We start from the raw sequence: 18,659 nt of genomic DNA on the forward strand, positions 1-18,659 counted from the left end.
TTACAACCAGGCAGTTACCAAAAAAGGGAAAATTCCATACATTCCATACCTTCTCACTCCACCCTGTAACTGTGGTATCTCACCACCATTTTGTGGCAGACAGTCTCCCTTGCAATGTATTCAATGAACTCTTTTGTTCTGCTCTGGGTGAATTCTTTTGCAGTTGGCCCCCTCTCAATCAGGATGCCCCACTAGAAGTATTCTGTGGTGGTGATGATATGGTTGGTTTTAAGAAAATTTCATGAGAAATAAATGCTGAATCTGCTATTTAATCATTCATTCTCCTTAATATTTACTGATCAACTACTAGGTGCATAGCAGTGTGACCAGCATATATGTATCTATATCCATGTGTTCAAAAAGCTTACATTCTGGCCAGAAAGACAATCCATGTGCATGAAGAAAATACTACATATGTTTTTAAATGTGAGTTGGGGTACTTTTTGTTATAGAAACTGCTAATTATAGTATTTTAGAATTTAAATGTTCAACTTATTAAAGATACAAATTTAAGCACCTAACTTTTAAGCCTTTGTTTCAAACTTCAAAATTATTTTATGATTTATAAGTCTAATTTTGTATTAAATAAGAGCAACCAATTTTACTTGCTCTTTTTTTTTTTTTTTTACCAAACCCAGTATTACTTGCTCTTTAATATTAGAGTAACCTAAAATAGCAATTAAACTTAAAAACCGTCCTATTCACAAATATGATTATACTACTTTTACCATTTTAAGTTATGTATATTCATGTGGCTGCTTTTTAACCACCTTAAATGCTTGACAGGGCAGCCAGATTTATAAGCAAGTCTAACAACAACAACCAAAAAAACGCTATGAAATGTCAAAACGAATTTTGTTAAATATTCCAAACATCTCAACATTCATTACAGGCCTGACCAAATTATCTTAAACCTTTCAGCTTAAAATGCTAAGATCTAATATGTGAAGATTCTTTAAATCACATCTGCACACATATTATCCTTAATTAAAACCAATGGTTTTAATATAATCAGTTTCATCTACTTTATTATCTATAGATTCAAGTCCAGACTTTAATAGGATTGCAAAGTATTTAATATCTAAGATGGGCTGGAAATTCCGGGTAATAATACAGTTGCGTATCCGTTGCAGGGTTTGAGATTGCAGACGAGCCATGAAATCTGAGAACTACAAAACTCCAGGTTTATTCTGTTAAGAGTAGGAATGGACTCTTTTATAGGGCTGATTTGTCAAGAGATTCCCCAAGTACTCTCAGCCTCTACATGGTAGTTACCCAATTTGGGTAGATGGAATTTGACCCCCCTACACCATGTTGCAGCTAACTTCCTTCACTACTTGATTGGATTTATCTAATCTCTTCACTAATTTGAATTCTTTCCATAGTCTTGGCCACAATTTTTTTTAAGATTTTATTTATTTGGGGAGGGGGGACAGAGGGAGAGGGAGAATTATTATTTTTTAAGATTTATTTTTTATTTTTTTATTTTAGAAAAAGAGCGCAAGCTGCGCTGGAGCAGAGGGAGAGGCAGAGAATCTCAAGCGCACTCTGCAATGAGCTCAGAAAGTAAAAAAAGGATACTGTGGGGCGCCCTGGGTGGCTCAGTCTCTTGGGTGTCCGACTCTTGGTTTCAGCTCAGGTCATGATCTCAGGGTGGTGAGACTGAGCCCCTAGCAGCTCCTGCTCTACCTGGAGTCCGCTTGAGATTCTCTCTCCTCCTCCCCCCACTTGCATTCTAAATGAACAAATTCTTCAAAAAATACTGTAAAGCTACATAAATGCATATAGAAAAGGCAGAGGACCCGCCTGAGCCTCGGTCGTGGAGCTGCCTTTGGCGGTCTCTGCAAGTGGGCTCTGTGTTCCAGCGCCCGACCAGGTCCCCGCCACCCCGGTCCTGCGCGGAGGCCGCGAGGGGGCGCCCGAGATTTCCACCAGCGCACAAGCGACGGCATGTCAGCCATCCCCTCCAGGGGCTCGCAGTGGCCACCCACGACCATTACCCAAGCCGCGGGGGTTCTACTTGCAGTAACAGCTCCTGCGGAAGTGCAGGGCATCCTGGAGAAGTTATCTCTCAGCATCCCCGTCTCCCCAACGCTGACCAGGGTCCCTAGTGGGCAAGCTTCTTTTTCCACAAGTCCACTCTCCGGTTCACGGCTATAGTGTTGGAGTCCCCAGAACGCTGAGCCTCTCCTAGGACTCGAGCGGCTCGATCACCTGGGACTTGGCTCCGGAAGCCATGAAGAAGTAGCCCGGTGGCCAGCCTGGCAAAGCCAACACCGAGCCCCAATCCTGAGTGGCCACCACCAGCCACTAGGCTTCAGAAGGTGCTAGGCTCATGAGAACCCCTCCTCTCTCTCCCGGTAGACTAGGCAGGCTGCAGCACGCAGACACAGTCGGGTTCTTTTATATCAAAACAGCAAAACATCAAAAAGGGAGTTGAGATAACCCCACTCCTTACTATCCAAGCCACACACAAGCCTTCCTGACACCCTGTAACCATGTGTCTTGCACCACGTAAAAAATAAACCCTAAGCAGCCAGTAAAAAAGACAGAAAAGACATAGAAAAATATCCAAAACATATTACTAAGTGAAAAATTGTTTTAAAACTTTGTATAGCTTGATCTCATTATACTTTCATAGGTATGTGTATATGTATACATAAAACTTTTACATATACATATACATATTAATATAGATATACGCTCAGCAAAAATGCTGAAGTGATAAAATCCAAACCATCAGCTGCGGTTATATCCAGAGAGAAAAACTGGATGGGAGGAAGAAGGCAGGAGAGAGGGGACTTTCACTTTCACTCTAGCAGAGGCATGGATCTTTCTTTGAATGTCCAAAAGCTTTCTTCCTCCTCCCACCAATGATTTATGAAACACTTTTTAAGGACTGAGTAATCTGTACGCCAGAGTCTATTAGGCGGAATTCGCCAAGAGAAAGAGAAATGGAGATACCTAGTCAGGGGTTGGCTTACATGATTGCAGGCGTCTGCAGAACAAGTCTGGAGTCTGTGCTGGCTGCCAGGAAAACAGGCCGGGGCTTTAGGGAAGGACCTGATGCTTTCATGCTCAGGTGAAATTTCTCTGTGGAAGCCTCGGTTCTGTTCTTACATCCTTTAAACTAATTGAATCAGGCCCACCCATATTATCTAAGAATCTCACGGTGAACTGATTATGGACTTAAGTCTTATCAATGGACTATCCCAGAGTAACACCTGGGTTGGTGTTTGATTGAATAACCGGGGTCTAGGCAAATTGACTCATAAAGGGGCGCCTGGGTGGCTCAGTCGTTAAGCGTCTGCCTTCAGCTCAGGTCACGATCCCAGAGTCCTGGGATTGAGCCCCGCATCAGGCTCCCTGCTCAGCGGGGAGTCTGCTTCTCCCTCTCCCTCTCCGCCTGCTTGTGTTCCCTCTTTCGCTATGTCTCTGTCAAATAAATAAAAATCTTAAAAAAAAAAAAATTGACTCATAAAAACACGTCACAGTATGTCTATGTAAAGAACAAAAAAACACATATCAGAGTCACTCTTTTTAAGTTTTTTAGAAAAGATTTTAAAAAATGTATTTATCTGAGACAGAGAGAGAGTGCACGCACAAGCAGGGGGAGGGGCAGAGGGAGAAAGAGGACTCCCCATTGAGCATGTAGCCCTATGCAGGGCTCGATCCCAGGACCCTGAGATCCCAGGACCCTGAGATCCCAGGACCCTGAGAGCATGACCTGAGCCGAAGGTTTAACCCACTGAGCCACTCAGGTGCTCCCACAGTAACCATCTTTGAGTGCAGACCTTAGGCCTATCATGGGGCTAGTTGCTTGACACGTTACCTCACTTAATCATACAGTATAGTCCCACGGTCAGCTACCAAAGTAGACTTAAATTTAGGTACCAGTGACTCTGACGTTTATTTGAATTAATGTAGCTCATTCAGTTGCAGAGACCGGCTCAATTTACACATAAAAAGGAGACTTCTTTCATAGCCACAGGTAGACTAACTGGAAAAGTGAGATGGTTTTACTAGCGACTGATACGGTTCTCGTGACTGATTACTTTTTCTTTTTTTTTAAATTTTATTTATTTATTTATTTTTTTTTTTAAGATTTTATTTATTTGAGACAGAGAGAATGAGAGACAGAGAGCATGAGAGGGAGGAGGGTCAGAGGGAGAAGCAGACTCCCCGCCGAGCAGGGAGCCTGATGCGGGACTCGATCCAGGGACTCCAGGATCATGACCTGAGCCGAAGGCAGACGCTTAACCAACTGAGCCACCCAGGCGCCCCCTAAATTTTATTTATTTATCTGACAGAGAGAGACACAGCAAAAGAGAGAACACAAGCAGGAGGAGTGGGAGAGGGAGAAGCAGGCTTCCCGCCAAGCAGGGAGCCTGATGCGGGGCTCGACCCCAGGACCCTGGGATCACAACCCGAGCCGAAGGCAGATGCCTAACGACTGAGCCACCCAGGCGCTCCCTGATTACTTCTGTCTCAATACTCTGGTTTCTCTTCAGATCACATAAATCTTTCGCCTTTTACTTTTTCTGTCTCTTTTTCAGGGACCACATGACCTCTGTCTCTATTAAGAGAGTCTCCTTTTTTTCCACTAAGGGTTCCCTCTGTTCACCTCCCTTATTTATTTTTTTTAAGGCTTTATTTTTAAGTGAGCTCTACACCCAAAGTGGGGCTTGAACTCACAACCCCAAGATCGAGAGTCACACACTCCAGTGACTGAGCCAGCCAGGTGCCCCTGTTCACCTCCCTTCTTAGCTTACTTCCTCTGCTTACTCCAAGTTGCTGTTCCGTAATACTTGAACTTGTGTATAATCCCTCATGGATGCTCCCATCTTCTCTACTTTTTTATTCGTAAATATTATGGCTAATTGGCAATTTTTTCAAATTGCCCAAAGAGGGACAATTTAAATTGCCTCAACTATCTTTTGGGCTGTTCAAAACATGTTCCTACTAAGGTGGTATCAGTGGGAATTAGAAATGAGAGACGAGGGTGCCTGGGTGGCTCAGTTGGTTAAGCGACTGCCTTCGGCTCAGGTCATGATCCCGGAGTCCTGGGATCGAGTCCCACATCTGGCTCCCGGCTCAGCAGGGAGCCTGCTTCTCCCTCAGACCCTATCCCCTCTCATGCTGTTTCTCTCTCTCTCTCTCTCTCTCAAATAAATAAATAAATAAATAAAATCTTAAAAAAAAAAAAGAAATGAGAGGTGTGAACCACTTTATAGACTTTGAAGAGATGAGTGATTAGATATGAACCTTGTAAAGGGAGAGTGAATTAAAAGCAAATCACAGGTTTCTACATTGACTGGAGTATTGCTCCTTGAAGATAGCTGTATTTGAGAGAAATACATTGCCTGAGTCCCTAGGTCTCACCCAGTGGCGCTGGTCCTTGCCTAATCGCCTGTCTCTCCATCCCCTGATCCCATAAGCCAGTGTGACTCATGCAGGAACCTAACAGCCCTGCAATTGGAAACTCAAAGCCCAATGCCAGCTTGTGTTTCTCACAATCACCAGGACACCCTTGGCTTATGTCTGTCCTGTCTGTCCTCTAAACTCAGTGTCACTGAGTCACCCCAATTCTAATCTCTGTTGTTCTAGGCTTTTAATCTGTGTCTATTCCTGGTATTTCCATCTTGATTCTCCTCTACTCAATCTTCGCTTAACTCTTCAGTTTCTAGTAAAAACTGTTGATTTTGGTAGGAACAGAGCTCTATCTCAAAACTCGGGAATCGAATTCCATCTTCTAGTGACTATGACTGGTCAGGCCGGCCATGTCTCCTTCAAAGCAGAGGGAGAGGAGACTTCTGTTTCTGTATCATGTATCTTTTGAGCACCTACTATTTTGGCAAACACTGGTGAGTACTCATGCTACAAGGTAAATGAGAAATAGTCTTTCCCCTAAAAAGCTCCTAGAAAAGAGAGAGGCTAACAATCCACAATTACACACAATTTGACACAAGTATGCAGACATACATGTGGAGGAAGTTGTTTTAACTAGCTTGAAGTTCCAAAGAAGGCTTCCCAGAGCAGAATATCCAGGAACTTAATATTTTTAAGTTTTAAATAATTTTTAAATTAAAATATTATGCACATAGAGAAAAGTGCAGGAATCACAAATGACACTTTGAGAATTTTCAAGAACGTATGACAAACACCAAGATCAAGAAATAGAACATTACTAGCATTCCAGAGCTCTGCTTACGCATCCTCCCAGTCCTCTTGCTTACCTTAAAAGAAGTTAGGAGTGAAAAGTGGTAAGGATATACTTGGCAGATAGAATAACATGTGTAAAGATTAAGAGGTTTAGGGACGCCTGGGTGGCTCAGTCAGTTAAGTGTCTGCCTTCAGCTCAGGTCATGATCCCAGGGTCCTAGAATCAAGCCCCACGTCAGGCTCCTTGCTCTGCCTGCCATTGTCCCTGCTTGTGTGCTCTCTCTCTCTGACAAATAAATAAAACCTTTAAAAAAAATAAAGACTGAGAGGTTTAAAGTAGTGCAGAAGGTAGAAATTTGTGTGACTCAGGTAGTAGGAGAAGGGGGTGGTTGGAAATAAAGCTGATCTCCTCTATAAGCAGTAGCCTGATCCTGAAAACCCTTGTCTTTTTTTTTTTTTTTTTTTAAGATTTTACTTATGTCAGAGAGAAAGAGAGCACAAGTGGGGGAGACAGGCCAAGGGAGAGGGAGAAGCAGATTCCCTGCTGAGCTGGGAGCCCGGTGTGGGACTCGATCCCAAGACCCTGGGACCATGACCTGAGCCAAAGGCAGATGCTCTACGCAGATGCTTAACCGACTGAGCCACCCAAGCGCCCTGGAAGGTTTCTTAAAATACTATTGCAGTTAGGCCTGGATAAAAGGGATGAAGACTTTAAGGCAGGACTGGAGTCATGGATGAGGGAGGGAGCTGGTAAATGTTAGGGAGTAGCATCTGCCTTAGCTAATTAGTTGTGGAAGAGGTTGTGGTTGAGGGTAACTGCTAGGTTTCCACTTTGAAAATGACTTGATGGTGATCTTATCACCAAGAGAGAAAACAAAGGAGGGAAAAAAGAACAGGGTGATAAAGACTACGGTTTATGGGGTTTTTTTTTAATTTTTAAATTTAAATTCAAGTTAGTTAACATATAGTGTAGTGTTAGTTTCAGAGGTAGAATTTAGTGATTCATCAGTTGCATATAACACCCAGTTCTCATTACATCAAGTGCCCTCCTTAATGCTCATCACCCAGTTACCTCATCCCTCCCCCCCCAACCTCCCCTCCAGCAACCCTCAGTTTGTTTCCTATAGTTCAGGGTCTCATAGTTTGCCCCTCTCTCTATTTTCATCTTATTTTTCCTTCCCTCTTCCCCTATGTTCATCTGTTTTGTTTCTTAAATTCCACATATGAGCGAAATCATATATTTGTCTTTCTCTAACTTAGTTTTGCTTAGCATAATACCCTCTAGTTCCCTCCACATCGTTGCAAATGGCAAGATTTCATTCTTTTTGATGGCCGAGTAATATGCCATTGTGTGTGTGTGTGTGTTTTCTTTATCCATTCAAAATCTGGGTATATGGGCGCTTTCCACAGTTTGGCTATTGTGGACATTGCTGCTATAAACATTGGGGTGCAGGTGCCCCTTTAGATCACTATGTTTGTATCCTTTGGATAAATACCTAGTAGTGCAATTGCTGGGTCATAGGGTAGCTCTATTTTTAGCTTTTTGAGGAATCTCCATACTGTTTTCCAGTGTGACTGTACCAGTTTGCATTCCCACTGATAGTCTAAGAGGGTTCCCCTTTCCCCACATCCTCGCCAACATCTGTTGTTTCCTGAGGACAGTGGGTTTATGTTGAGACATGTTAAAGCAGGAAAATGGTTCATTTGAAGAAAAAATAGATTTGGTAGCTATCAGCCTTATACTTTCTTAAATGGATCCATGCATGTGTAGGAGGTCCACAGGAAGAAAGTATATAAAATGCAAACAAATGAGAGAGAACTGGGGACCACAGACATGTATGGTGCAGAAAGGGAAAGAAGAATCTAAGAATGAGTCTCAGAGGAGACATCCAGAGGAAAAAAGGGAAACCAAGGGAGCAGCATCCATGGAGGCAACGGAGTAGGGAGTTTTCAGAAAGGAGGCAGATAAGATGATAAGTACTGACTGGATTTAATGATGTGGAGGTGAACAAGGGCTTCAGTGGGACGTGGATGTGTTCCGTTGAAAAAACAATGAGCAGGAAAGAACTGGGGATCAAGAGCACTAATCAGAAATTGTTCTTTCATAAAGTTTGACTGTATGAGGGAGAATTATAGGATTTGTATTCTTTTGGCCATCATTGTCTTAGAGGATCATCTGAAACATGATAGACCCTTGATACATATGTTGTTCTGACTGACTGCATCTTTTTTTTTTAAAGTGAGAGAGAGCATGTGGGGAGGGACAGAAGGAAGGCAGGGAGAGAATTTTTTTTTTTTTTAAGATTTTTATTTATTTATTTGACAGAGAGAGAGACAGCGAGAGAGGGAACACAAGCAAGGAGAGTGTGAGAGGGAGAAGCAGGCTTCCTGCGGAGCGAGGAGCCCGATGCGGGGCTCGATCCCAGGACCCTGGGATCATGACCTGAGCCGAAGGCAGACGCTTAACAACTGAGCCACCCAGGCGCCCCGAGAATTTTTTTTTTTTAAGATTTTATTCATTTGAGAGAGAGAGAGAGAGAGCACACAAGCAGGGAGGAGGGGCAGAGGGAGAGGGAGAAGCAGACTCCCCGCTGAGCTGGGAGCCCGATGTGGTGCTCAACCCCAGGACTCTGGGATCATGACCTGAGCCAAAGGCAGACGCTTAACCACCTGAGCCACCCAGGCACCCGGGGGAGAGAGAATCTTAAGCAGACTTCATGCTCAGTGCATAGCCTGACATGGGGCTTGATCTCAAGACCCTAAGATCATGACCTGGGCCAAAATCACGAGTTGGACACTTAACCAACTGAGCCACCCAGGTACCTGATTGATTACATCTTCAACTGGGGTACAGGTCAAACTCATCAGCAGATTCTTAATTCTACTGAGATTGCCTTCAACCAGGCTACAACTTCTCTTGCCTGGGAGGCACAGATAATAAATACCTGCTGTTTGGACGGAGAGCAGACAGTTTTATCTCTTCTGTAGAGAATCAGATCAGTTGATGCCTGGTATCACAGCAAGCCAAGGATTGCAAGTGCATTAGTCAAGGGTGCATTTGTCAGGTCTTACTGAGAGGATGGCTGATATGATATCCATCACAAGTTGAGATTACCACAACCAATCCCTCCTGAAAAATGTGAAGGAGATTAAAGGACATCAGGAGATTTGGTAAACTAGGTTATGGCCTGAGCTACCCTAGGCCTTATAAACTTTTCAGAGGTCTAAAAACTATCTGAGACCTAAAAGTGAACACCTCTAAAATACCCACCTACCCATTGCCAAATTCCTAAAAAGTAAATAAATGTTTAATTAAATACCAACAAAACATAATATGCCAATTGGCCAATAGTTACTTAACTCACATATAAATTTATTTTTTTAAAAAAGATTTTATTTATTTATTTGAGAGAGAGAGAGCAAACGAGCAGGGGCAGAGGGAGAGGGAGAAGCGGGCCCCTCACAGAGCAAGGAGACCGATGTGGGACTCGGATCCCAAGACCCTGGGATCATGACCGGAGCCAAAGGCAGATGCTTCATCTACTGAGCCACCCAGGTGCCCCTAAAATTAATATTACATATAAACAACTGATACATAGTAGGGTCCCCCGTGTTGTACATATTTTTTTAAAGGTACTCTTTTTTTTAAAGATTTTATTTATTTATTTGACAGAGAGAGAAAGAGGAGCAGCAGGCAGAGGGAGAGGGAGAAGCAGACTCCCTGCTGAGCAGAGAGCCTGGCGTGGGTCTCAATCCCAGGACCCTGGGATCATGACCTGAGCCCTGAGCTGAAGGCAGATGCTTAACTGACTGAGCCAACCAGGTGCCCTGTTGTACATACTTTTATTTAAAGACTTTATTTATTTGAGAGAGGGGCAGAGACAGAGAGAGAGCATGAGCAGGGGGAGGGGCAGAGAGAGAGGGAGAAGCAGATTCCCCACTGAGCAGAGAGCCTGACGCAGGGTTTGATCCCAGGACGCTGGGATCATGACCTGAGCCAATGGCAGAGGCTTAACCCACTGAATCACCCAGGTGCCCTGTTGTACATATTTTTAAACTTTTTCGGGGTATTATATCTTAACACTTTAAAAAGGGTCATGTGGCTGGCCCAGTCAGTAGAGCATGTGACTCTAGATCTCAAGGTCCTGAGTCTGAGCCACATGTTGGGCCTAGAGATTACTTAAAAACAAACAACAAACTAAAAAACAAAACACAACACAACAACCTTCTGGCTGGGAAGAGGCTGCCCCTCCAGAGGCTAGCCAATTCTTAGAGATAGCAAGGACCCAGCATGTCCTTGACGTGCAAACTAACAAATCCACAGCCATACCTCCCCTAGCTGACCATATGCCCCTGGAGGTAAAATTCCTCTTCCTTATTCATCCCAGGGCCAGATACCAGGCAAGGAGGGACCATCTCTATAGGGTAGAGCCCAAGAAAATTATTCAAACTAGATAGTCCTAAACTGTTTACCCTACCCTGCCTTGCTTTTCTCCTTGGAAACTCCAATGGAGGCTCTCCCCTAGACCTTTGACTCCCACCAGTCTTCTGCTTCCTGACCATTCTGATGTTCTTTCATGGGGCCCTGTATCACATGCTGTGTCTCCTGTCTCTACAACCTGCGAATAGAGTAAATTTTTCCTGAGTGTCTCTGTCTCCTGTTATGGCTGCACTTGATCATCTCATAAAAGAATATAAAGCATGCCCCAACACAGGACTGCTTCAGGCCTACAGGTCTTAAAATAGTTCCTAGTGATCTCCTTGACCCACGCTCATGACTGTATCTTACACATGCCTCTTTCCCAAGGCCCTGAATGCAGGTAGTTGGTGAACCCGAGAATGACCTCACCCCCAACCCAGGTCATATACTGCACTGGGTAGTCCCTTCAACCCCTGACAGTGTCTCTTGTTTTATCAAACATATATGGCAGACTCTTGTCATTCTCAAGTTTAACATTTTCTGGTTGAAGGAGAACAGAACATGCCACCCCCAAATATGCCACCTGGGCATATTGATTGTTGTGAATCAAAGGCTCTTGAGAAACAGCTGGTGCAAGAAGGACACTCTGACCCTCCTTGCCCTCCTGGAAGCAGGAGATAAATCTCCCATGGGAAAGGTACCTTCCCTGTACCAGGAAGGTGGAGGCATCCTTCTCACCAGAGACAGGGAAGTTAGGACTGAGAAGGCTGTATAAACAAGTCTTGTTACTTCTTCACCATTTAACCATCTGAAGCTCAAACACCGTTGTCTTGCCAAGTCTTCACAAATTTGTGTTTGTCTAAAAGTTTCCTTCCTTCCTTCTCTGAGTCTCATATTTTTATGGGGCTCCTGTACATATAAAATTAAATTTGTTTTCTTCCCGTTAATCTGCCTTATGTCAATGTAATTATTACACTAGCCAAAAAACGGAGAAGAATGGAACATTTTTCCAACCCTACCTGGTTTTATTATTTCCTTAGACAATGAAGTTTCTATGATATGCAATGAAATACTTTTTATTTTTTTTAAAGATTTTATTCATTTGAGAGAGAGAGAGAAAGAGAGAGAGGAAGCAGCAGACTCCCCGCTGAGCAGAGAGCACAATGTGGGACTCAGTCCCAGGACCCCGAGATCACGACCTGACTGAAGGCAGCCGCTTAGTCAAATGACCGACCCAGGTGCCCCTGCAATACCTTTTTAATTTGTTCATCAACTTTAAGGCTGGTGTAAAGGAAGTTGGCAGCCTAGAATCTATATTTCATTATGGTTTTATTATTCTTTATTTATCATATAGGGGATATATGTTGTTTCTTTGTAGGGAAAAAAATGACTTGAAGTAATATATAAAATTTTACTGAAGGCTGAAAAGTTTTTATTACCTTGTGGTATAAGGATGTTCTTAGGAAGCATGTGACTCTCCATGGAAATGTGATTTGGGATACAGCTAAGAAAACTGTACAAACATTTCCCTCTTCAGGGATTTGGGTGTTCAAGAAGACACAGGGTAATTTTCCTTATTATTTTAAGACTCTAGATTATTCTACCTCTACTGCTTACCTGACTGTATAATCTCTCATGCAGCTCTCATTTTAGATCGTTATTCTACCAAACACTGTGCAAGTCCTCTACTTAACGACTAGTCAGAACCCTGGAGATTGTCTCTCTGCCCTTTATCTCTCAGAGAATGTGATTGACTCACCAACCTTACCTTCAAAGAAATCCCATAGAAGTATACCATTCTTCAGCAGCTATGGCTTTACCCTAGGAACTTGCTCAAACCACTCTGCACCATCACAAGCCCAGGAAGAGCTACACACTCCCTCCACCAGCTTTTCTAAGATATTTGATAAGTTGTAGCATAAAGTGAAAGCATCAAGTACCAGTAGAAAATCCAAGCTAGAGAAGTTGACTGGTTAGCTTCTTGATATGTCTCCCCTACCTCCAGTCCAAGCTGGAAGACTGCCCCTTCCTTTGAAAGCTCTATGGTGATAGAGTTATTAAACCCTTTAGATTCTCATCTCCAACAACCTTTGTCTATTCAGATACACCCTTGCCGAAACTTCTAGCTCACAAACCAGCATCCAGCTCCAATAAAAATGAAGAAGAGTAGATACTTGAGAAACTGCCAGCCTTCCTCCAAGTCCTTGGCCATCTGCAATACTTGATGCAGTGGGAAGACCATGTGACCCAAAGACAGGATCTGGTTGCTTGCACTGCATAGTTGGGTATACAAGAGGCCGATATCCAAGTTAAGAGCTGGTGTCTCCTTTATTCCTGGCTCTGTAAGCCACACCAACAAACTAATACATGCATCCACGCGCTGGTTCATAAAGACAATCACCAAATATTGCCAGTGCCTACAAACCTGGGAAAAGCAAGAATGAAAAAAAAAAAATGTATTTCCTGTTAATTTCATAAAAATGGTCAGAATCCTGGCAGCAACAGATGGCACACTTTAACTATTTACAAAGGGAGAACAGGGCTTAAGGGAGCCAAAGAGAGACCATGAAGTGTCCTAGGGCTAGTAACAGCTCAGGAGGGGTCCCACGTCGCAGCTGAGAGGCAAAGGGGAAGGTGTGATTGTCAGGAAGGTGTGGAGAGGCCAGCTCAGGAGAGAGCTTGTCTGAAGTCACACACCATTGAAGAGATAGGCACAAAGCCTGGCTAGGTTGATGCATAACAAGCTGTTCTAATCTTTGGACCATGAAATCTGCACAGCACAAATAACCACCTCTGAGTGTTAATCAAATAAAATCTGCCCCTAGGGTTTTAAAGCTGTCATGGTCCATGAAATTTGGTTTCTTTTTCCTTCTGATTTAAATCCCATAGAGACTTCAGGTACCCTTTATCAGAGATGAGATCCAAACCCAAAATTAAGCCAGGAGGGATAAAGAATATTGAAACCACTGAGCTACAGAAGTTTGGCAAAGGCCTTCATAAAGATTAATGAAGTTGAACTAGAGTCTTAAAAACACAAAATCAGTCAACGATAGAATGATAAAATTAGAAGGAACTTGTGGTGATCATCTACTTGGAGTATAAACTCTCTCACTTTTTTTTTCTCCTAACTAAGAAAGTTACGATACTATTTTTAATGAAATGTTTTCACATTGGTTCACACCAAGATGAGTATATACTTTCATAAGTATAGACTACAAAATAAATATGGCAATAACTTATATGGAAGCTCCAAATTCCACCCAGTGTCCCAGGATGGCTCATCTGTCCCATAATTTTAATTTATTCAAGTTACTGTTAATCTTTCTTCAGTACAGTACCCAGTGCTCTCCTTTAGACTTCTCTTGACATTGATAATTCTATTATAAAACAGTTATTCCAGATGATCCAGTATATTCTTTTTTTTTTTTTTTTTTAGTTTGAGAGAGAGAGAGAATGAGCTGGGGAGAGGGGCAGAAAGAGAGGGAGAAGCAGACTCATCGCTGAGCAGGGAGCCCCATATGGGGCTCGATCCCAGGACCCTGAGATCACGACCTGAGCCCACCCTTAGCCGACTGAGCCCCCCAGGCATCCCCCGTGTATTCTTATATGAAAATTTGTAATTTGTCTCTGATGATTTAAGTTTGGGAAACACTGCCTTGCCGGTATCAAAGGATGCCAGTTCTCAGCCAATATAGGGTCTCAGTGAAGCTAAGTGACTGTCATCAACACTAGAAACATGAATAGCATCCTTCTCATTATATTGTGTAAAAATTATGTACTTTTTTACTTCTTTGTGGGCAGATCAAAATTTATTATCCAGTTGTGCACACAGGTACACACGTGTGTGTTCACTTCCTCTGAGTTCTGGGACGAGAAGGTAGTTATTCAGAAAATGATTCAAGTTTGTCAGTTCCTTTGACTCTAGCTTTGACCTTGGCTCCAACAGCGTTCATTTCCTCTTTAATAATTAGGCAATGAAGCAGGGCTGTTCGAGCAGACAGAAATGGTTCTGTCTCAGAAAACTAACTTTATACGTTAAAGTGAAGAATATATCTTTCATGATAAAGGATCAGATGTTTAAAAATAGGAGATCAAAAAAGAAGTCACCATCGGGTGCCTGGGTGGCTCAGTTGGTTAAGCGACTGCGTTCGGCTCAGGTCATGACCCTGGAGTCCCCGGATCGAGTCCCACATCGGGCTCTCTGCTCAGCGGGGAGTCTGCTTCTCCCTCTGCCCCTCCCCCCTCTCATTCTCTCTCTCAAATAAATAAATAAATAATCTTAAAAAAAAATAAGTCGCCATCAGGGCGCTGATCCCAGGTATAATGAAAGGATATACTGTTATATTAACCAGCAGAACAAGGGTCCACAGCTCGCTTCCTCTGGGGGATATTTTAGAATTGTAAAATCTGGAGGGAAATAGATCTGATATGTAAAGAGTTTAAGAAATGCTCTTTTGTCACGAATAACTGCTTCCTCTTTGGTGAAGCAGAACAGTGGCGTGACAAGGAGCTTCAAGTCTGGAGGCAGAGTCGTTTAAAACTGAGTAGCTCTGTGACCTTGTTCAAATCAGTTGAGCTTTCTGTGCTTGTTTTCTTATTTATAAAGTGAGAATAAGAACAGTACTTACTTGATGGGACAGTCGCTAAGATTAAGTGGGTCCACATATATGAATAACTTATAACAGTACCTGGTACACGATGAGTACCTTGTTTTTTTTTTTTTAATAAAGATTTTATGTATTTGTCAGAGAGAGAGCACAAGCAGAGGGAGTGGCAGGCAGAGGGAGAAGCAGGTTTCCCGCTGAGCAGGGAGCCCGATGTAGGACTGGTTTCGAGGACCCTGGGATCATGACCTGAGCCGAAGGCAGACGCTTAACCGATTGAGCCCCCCTGGCATCCCATACATGATGAATACCTTATATAACTGCTGTTTTTATTACTTTCAGCATTCAACCCAGTACCTATAATCAAGTACATATAAAATTTGTTTGCCCGGTTTGTTTACAAGTCTGCCTCTACTAATTATACTTAAACTTATATGTTACCCAGGCATCCATGGTATAACTGAGGGTGTGGGGGAAGCCACTTAATCTGTAACTTTGAAACTCAGGGGGGAAAATGTCTCAGGATTAGGGACATGGTCATAGAACAATGAATAATAATAGCTTTCATTTATTGAGTGCTTATTATATTCCAGGCTGTTCTAAATGCTTTCCATGTTCATCTCATTTGATTTGCCTAACAACCCTATGATATAAGAACTCTATTCTCCCCCATTTAGAGGATGAAATTGGAGCAAACAGGTAAAGTAACTTGCCCCAAATCACACAGCAGGAATTAACAGCTAGAACTTGAGCAGTCTGGAGGTTCCAGTTTATTAAAAGAACAAACTATCAGACATCATATTATCATATAATATTTATATATTGTAGGTTGGGCCAATATTCAGCCAACATTAGAGTGCAACCAGACTAGTTGTCTGATTGGCTGGTGCCCCGTTCTGACTTAGTTGGTGCTTGGGTGATATCAACTGTTAATATGACTATCACTTCTGATTACAGGTGATAGTTGAAGCCATGGAGATGGGTGAGATCTTTTGAGAGGTGTGTTTTTATAGTAAGAGAAAACTAGTATTTGAGCACCATGAAAGCAAAGGTGGGGTCTGTTTTAGTCACTGCTATTTTCCCAAATTGGTTTTACTCAATCTCTGTCTGCAAATATGTAAAGGAAGATAAAGACTGAAGAGAGTCTTTAGCATAAGCTTCCCAAAGGAGTTGAGGAGCAAAAGATAAGTAAATAAAATAGTGCGTATACACTATTATCCCAAGAAACTTGGCTGGGAAGAAATGGACACAGGACAGTACCACATTATTGGAGGATAAAGGAAAAGTTGCTTTTTTTACATGGCATTTACAGCCTCCTTAATGGCATTTTGAAAATTCTAACAGACCTTTAAGAATTGCACAAAATTATTCCAGAGTTCATCTACTAAAAGAAACATGTGGGCGCCTGGGTGGCTCAGTTGGTTAAGCGACTGCCTTCGGCTCAGGTCATGATCCTGGAGTCCCGGGATCGAGTCCCGCATCGGGCTCCCTGCTCAGCAGGGAGTCTGCTTCTCCCTCTCCCGCTCCTCCCTCTTGTGCTCTCTCTCTCTCTTACTCTCTCTCTCAAATAAATAAATAAAATCTTAAAAAAAAAATAAAAGAAACATGTAATAAATAAATATATATTTATAAATAAATAAAAAAGAAACCTGTGAGAACAGCAAGAAAAATTCTGAAACTTGTTAAGAACACCAAGAAAACAGAAGACAATAGTGGGGCTTACCTCTTAGTTACTTGACCTCCTCCTCCTTTCTGCTTTTCTACTCAAACTCAAGCACAGACTCCCTTGGTCACACCCTCAGCAATGTTATCAGTTGTAGCTACCTGGCTTTCCAAATGGCTAACCCATCCTGTTTCTGACCATAACATACCATTCTTCAAGCTCGATTGTTGAAATACACCCACGAGACCTATTTAATGATCTTATCAAGATTTCCAGCTGGTTGACCTTTCTGACTTTTCCCAACCTACCAGTCCTCTCCATTTTCTTTCTTATCCAGCTCAGACTCAGACTTGTCTGAAGGTTTTTTTCCCCTTCACTTTATTGTTCTCATCTGCTAAAACCCCATCTGCCCTCTCCATGCCTGAACCTTAGTAGCTCAGAGCAACTGGAGAATGCCACAGAAAAGGGACATTAAAGACTATAAATTTAAGACAACTTAAGTGACCTGAGGCATCCCAAATGGGCCCTTTTTCTTGTGAACTCTCCCCCACACCTTGGGTGGGAGGAGGGGAAGATGAATGAATATATTTATACTCTGGTAGAGGTAAAAGTCTTACGAAGCATTGCCAAAGAAAGTACAATAATTTAGTAACAAGTTTGATATCCTTCACTCAAGGGAAAATCATCCGTGGACTGGGGGAGTCCAGTGCCTCACAAGCAAAGGAGACTCTTCCAGAAGGATGTTTGGCCAAAAGTGAGTTTTATAAGTCATTAGAAGCCACAACTTGGAAACCTGGCGTGATTAGCTAGGATATCAGGGATTTCCTTAATAGGCTAGCAGATCCTGTTTTCTAGGGTAAGGTGAGCTAAAGCCGAGGTTGTGGGGAGGCGGTTTGTGATTAGTGTATGTGATGCTTCTTTAACCATGAAGCATTTCTCATAAGTACGGGCCAACTTAGGTTTCAACTAGTTTTGTGATGTGGACTGGCCACCATTTTGTGGGTCCCTAAATGAGGTTCTGGGCCCAGTTCCAATATGGGAAGGAGGTTACCCCCATATACACCATGAAGCAATGCTCAGGACACCAGCTGCTGTCAACTTAATTCTGACACTATGTTCTAGGATATAGCATCAGATTCCACAGAATAAAGGCTCAGTCCCACACCCCCTCATCCCTGCCTTCAGACACCAATAGCAGGCTCATTATCTGTGTTTTGACTGATGGGCCACAAACTGGGAGTTTCCAACAACTCCCTGCAATAGGATACCAATCACAAGTCTAGGCTGTCACGCATGCTCCTGACCTACTGGCTATAAATCAGAGGCTCCCTCGATCCACTCCTAGGGGTTGATTAATTTGCTAGAGGGGCTCACAGAACTCAGAGAAACATTTTACTTACTAGAGTGCCAGCTTTTTTTTTTAAGATTTTATTTATTTATTTGACAGAGAGAGACACAGCGAGAGAGGGAACACAAGCAGAGGGAGTGGGAGAGGGAGAAGCAGGCTTCCTGCAGAGCAGGGAGCCTGATGCGGGGCTCGATCCCAGGACCCTGGGATCATGACCTGAGCCGAAGGCAGACGCCTAAGGACTGAGCCACTCAGATGCCCCTAGAGTGCCAGCTTCTTATAAAAGGATGTAACTCAGGAACAACCAGATGGAAGAGATACAGTGAGCAAGGTATGGGGAAATGAGGGGAGCTTCCACACCCTCTCCAAGCGCAATGTTCTCCCCAAATCTCCACCTATTCACCAGCCCTGAAGCTCTTCAAACCCTGTCCCTTTGGCTTTTTAAAAAGGATGGCTCCAGGG

At 43.0% G+C, this 18,659-nt stretch overlaps 1 protein-coding gene across 1 annotated transcript in view; it reads right to left on the minus strand.

Moving 5' to 3' along the window:
* Positions 1-17,134, minus strand: part of RIMKLB (ribosomal modification protein rimK like family member B) — a 156,166-nt gene extending 139,032 nt beyond the window's left edge. Inside the window, exon 1 of the mRNA XM_044915455.1 lies at positions 16,910-17,134. The gene's annotated coding sequence lies outside the window, so the exon portion shown is untranslated. The remainder of the gene's footprint in view (positions 1-16,909) is intronic.
* Between the last annotated feature and the right edge of the window lie 1,525 nt (positions 17,135-18,659).

Source organism: Neomonachus schauinslandi, chromosome 5 (genome assembly GCF_002201575.2).
Source record: "Neomonachus schauinslandi chromosome 5, ASM220157v2, whole genome shotgun sequence".
NCBI classification, from domain to species: domain Eukaryota; kingdom Metazoa; phylum Chordata; class Mammalia; order Carnivora; family Phocidae; genus Neomonachus; species Neomonachus schauinslandi.